The sequence below is a fragment of the Bison bison genome, unplaced genomic scaffold (genome assembly GCF_000754665.1).
Source record: "Bison bison bison isolate TAMUID 2011002044 unplaced genomic scaffold, Bison_UMD1.0 scf7180017864491, whole genome shotgun sequence".
NCBI lineage: Eukaryota > Metazoa > Chordata > Mammalia > Artiodactyla > Bovidae > Bison > Bison bison.
Window position 1 is genome coordinate 23004658 of NW_011495050.1, and position 4082 is coordinate 23008739.

The 4082-nt window shown below is 53.0% G+C and overlaps 1 protein-coding gene across 3 annotated transcripts in view; it reads right to left on the reverse strand.

Moving 5' to 3' along the window:
* Nucleotides 1-3795, reverse strand: part of OSR2 (odd-skipped related transciption factor 2) — a 7641-nt gene extending 3846 nt beyond the window's left edge. Inside the window, exon 1 of one of the 3 annotated variants that reach the window (XM_010863536.1) lies at nucleotides 3430-3795. The gene's annotated coding sequence lies outside the window, so the exon portion shown is untranslated. Of the gene's footprint in view, nucleotides 1-622; nucleotides 1380-3429 lie in introns of those variants that run through there. The other 2 variants (XM_010863534.1, XM_010863535.1) reach the window with 2 other exon arrangements.
* Nucleotides 3796-4082: the final 287 nt, after the last annotated feature.

Below are 4082 nucleotides of genomic sequence, written 5' to 3' on the forward strand. Positions count from 1 at the left end.
GGTGCGCAGCCCGGGGACGCTTTGCGCTCCTGGGCTGCCTGGCCCTCGGAGGGGCCGCCTTGCCCGGGGCTGACCTCAGAGGTTTTCTTTTTCCTTCCTCTGCCTTGGTCCCATTTATCAGCGGTGACGGGCCACAGGAAAGAAAAGTGACACCTCGGGGCCAGTGAGGCCTGGAATCGCCCCCTCCTCCTTCCCAGGGGCCGTCCCCTCCCACCCCCCACCAAGATCCCTTCCAGATGGTTCGGGCTCAGACAGGGAGGGTAGGGGGGGTGGCTGAGGCCAGAGCCCGTTCTCCCAGACCCAGCGCCCAGCTCTCGGGAGTACCCGAGCGCCTCTCGATCTGGCCCCCGGAGAGGCTCCTACACCCGGGAGGCCCCAGGAAAAGAGAAGACCGGGTTCCCTGGGGAGGAAAAGGCAAGGAGCAGCAGGCGAGCCGCTCTGCCAGCCCGACGGAAGCTTGTTTATCGGCCTGCAGTAGAGGGCGACGCTGCTTCTGCCCCTGGGAAGCCCGCCCGGGTCGTCCGCCTTGGGCCTAAACAGGGAGCACGCGCTTGCCTCTCCCTGCGCCCCCAATGGCAAAGCGGAGGTCTGGTTTCAGACCCCGTTTCCCGCGGCGCCTCACCTGCTTTCAGGGCAGGCCCACTTTCTCCCACCGCCAGCCCTCTTTTTAGCAGCCAGGGGTGCCAGCTCGGCGGCCCGGCACCAGCCTCTGAAGGCGGCTCCCCAGGTGCGGGCGTCACAAGCTAAGCGCTTTCCCTGGAGAGGCGCAGGCAGGCCTGTCTGAGCCATCAAGCTTTACGCCCGGCTTTTGAACCCAGCAGGAAGATGGGAGACTCTGTTCAGACTTCATTGCGCACTAGCCCTTTCTGCGTCTAAATGTCCCTCTCTAGTGTTGGAGAAGAGTTGCCTGTGGCTCTTTCTGAGGGCAGGCTTAGGGGGCTGCGCTAATGACACAGCGCTCCGGCCAGGCAGAATCTGACGGCCTCCACGAGGGCCCACACCTTCCCTCCCTCCTCCGTTTGAAACGACTGGGAGACAGCGATTTATTAACGAACCGCTTCTGCCTGGTGGTATGCGGTCTGGGAGTTGAGGTCGGGAGTTAATGAGAGGTGTGTAACAGTCAGGGGGTCTCAGTCAGACCGTTCAACCGAAACTGTAAACCTCCATTAGTAATAAACTTTCCCACCACAAATCACAATTCATTTTTCTTCAGTGGCAACCCTCAAGCCCTCTCCTAGAGAGGTAGGGGGGAAAAAAGGATTCTACTAACATCTCTGGTAATCTGATTGTTTTCCTCTTGCATTAAAAATAATAAGTTACACCTTTATTTCCTTCCTTTTGCATAAGGAGGATTTTCTAGAGATTCAAAATATTATTTTTCCCCTAGTATTAAAAAGTGGCCTCCCCACATAGAGAGGAAACCCAAATTATTATTTGGGTGTATTCCCAGACTGGATTTCTTAGAAATAAATACAGGAGGCAAAGTGCAATTCCCACCACATTCTCCTGGTAAGTATGTGCATGTGTGTGGGGTGTATTGTCGACTGAAGGAATACCATGACTTATGAGTTTGATTCCAAATGCATAAAGTGAACTCTGCCGTAAAGGTTACATGTTAATTCTGCCAGCAGAAACTTGAGAGCCATCTTCCTTCCCTTTTCACTGAATGGTTTATAACCCAAATTATTGCCTCTGTTATAATTCAACTTCATGGTGGCACAAAAGCGCTGTTTCATAGTATGTGTTCGTTTTGATTTGCAGGACAAATAGTTTCTTCATAGAAGACAAAAAGCAAGGCCTTCATAAACAGAACCACCCTAAATATTCATTAAACATTTTTCGCATAATTAGGGAGTTCAGGTTTTCACTCTCCTGCTGAGTAGTTGGAAATATATGTCAAAAGATACTTGAAGTCAATGCAGAGATCTAAAGTACTTTCGTTTTTGTCTAGAGCTGAGCATGTAGTTCTCACACTCAGTTTCAAGCAATAACAGCCATCATCTGCTGTCACTTCTTCACCACCCCGTTCCGGAACATTGGTTACTTTTAATTTTGCAAGGAAAGAAACTTAAACCAACGAAAAGACATAAATATTACAGTGGAATTGAGGCTTGTTTTCTTTCATCGGTCTTCTTCACAAGAAATTTCCAGACATGTACAGAAGTTTTGTAAAATTTAGCTCACTGGCTGTCAACAAGTGAGAGGTGCACATACTAATTTCAGTACAATGAAGCCTTCAAAACACTGGAGGGGAAAAAATGGTCATTCGATAAGGAGTCTCGCTCTTTGGTAATGTGTTATTACACTGAATTATCTAAAAATAATATACAGTCAGGGGTCATCTGCTAAAACCTGTGGGTTGGTGTCTGAGAGAAATGACTGATGGCTCCACAGGCTCGCTGAATTTCAGCCCAAGCCACAATAGAATTTTACGTTAATCAGAGAGCTATACTTCAAGTAGATTTAAGAGATCATTTAAAAAAAAAAGAAAGAAAGAAAATAAAAATGGCCAGACTGGGTCAGGTGAACAGAGAGAAACCACCGCGAAGTTCCTGCCCCTTCGCTGCGTCTCTGCCTTCCCAAGGAGTTAATTAAATTAAGATGCCTTCCGCATAATCTGGGTTCTGTTTCTCTCTGCTCCCTCGCTCCCCCTGCATGAGTAATTTTCTTGTTCTGCTCGGGACTGCAGTTTGTTTAGCAGAGAAAGTAGCTGTCTGCACCGTTTGGCTCCGGGAAACTCCAGCCCTCTTTTGTTCCCCTGCTAACAGGTAGGCAGACAGAGCCAGCGCACCCTCCACAAACACCTTTTTCTCCCTCCTCATTCTACAGATGCAACACCTTTCTCCGTTGCTATTTCTCGAGAATCCCAGCGTTTAAACCCCAGGGGGATTTGCCTTCTGCCCGCCTCCGTCAGGACTGGAGGGTGGGAAGAAAATCAAAAGGCCGGCACAAGGTTGGAGAATTATCTAGGACTGAACTATTACTTTTCTCCTGAAACGCGCTGGCTCGGCAGGCACCGTGTGTCTCGGCCCGTCCGCGCTGCCGCGGCTGCCGCGGGACGGCTGCCCCCTGCTCTGGAATACTATGGCAGGGTAAGGGGGGAAAAAAAGAGGTGGGGGGGTGTTGTGGGGTTTTATCTCAAAGTATGTAGATCAGCTTTTAGAAGAAGCTTTGCGGAGGGCTTCGATTCAGTGTTGCAAAACAAAACTAAAAACAGTATGCGAAAGCGCGTGTTGTTGCGTGTTATCTGGGAGTGGCGAGCCTGGGATCCCATAAAGTGAAAAATACAATGCCCCAGGAATGCATCCATGTGATTTCTTTTACCCGAGTTCGGAACTTGTGGCACGCCGGACCGAGACTCGGAGCGCCCCGGCTGCAGCCTGCTTTCCTTAGGGCGGCTGCAGCCCCCTTCCCATAGTGGACACTTACCTCCAGCAGAAAGGTCCGCCTGGGCAGCGCCACTCAGACCTGGTCCAGGCAGTGAGGCGCACAGCTTGGAAAGGTCATTGGTTCCACGCCGGCCAAACTGCTTTTTCTGCGCGGAGTCCCGGGAGCAGCGGACATGATCTGGAGGACGACGGGCAGCCAAACCGAGAGCGGATCCTCGTCTTCGTCTGTGGACTTAGAATGTGCAAGGACCCGGGGATGGTAGAAGCCCGCCCTCAGCGCTCGCCTGGAACCTCGCGCCCCCGCGAACCTCTCGCCGCCGACTCCGGGTAAGGTCGGAGCCTGCAGCCTCGCAGGGCCATCGCCCTCCAGCAGCAGCGAGCGCGCCGAGCTCTGTCCCCGCCCGCGTCCCTCCCCAGGCTGCCCGCGGCCGGCAGACTCCAGCTTTAGTAGCGGCCCCGCCTCCCCTTCGGGCGGGCGTCCCGCCGCCTCGCGGGGCCCCCTGCGCCCAGGCTCCGCCTCCGCGCCCGGCGCCCGCTAATGGTCCACTCTGTTTACTTGTGTTTGGATAGCAACTGAGTCTTAAAGGCACAGGTTTGCTCGAGGTTCCCCTGTTACACAGGCAGAGCCGAGGCGACGCGGTTCAAAACTCACACAAACACAACGCCCGGCCCCTTCCTTCTCGGTGCCACTTT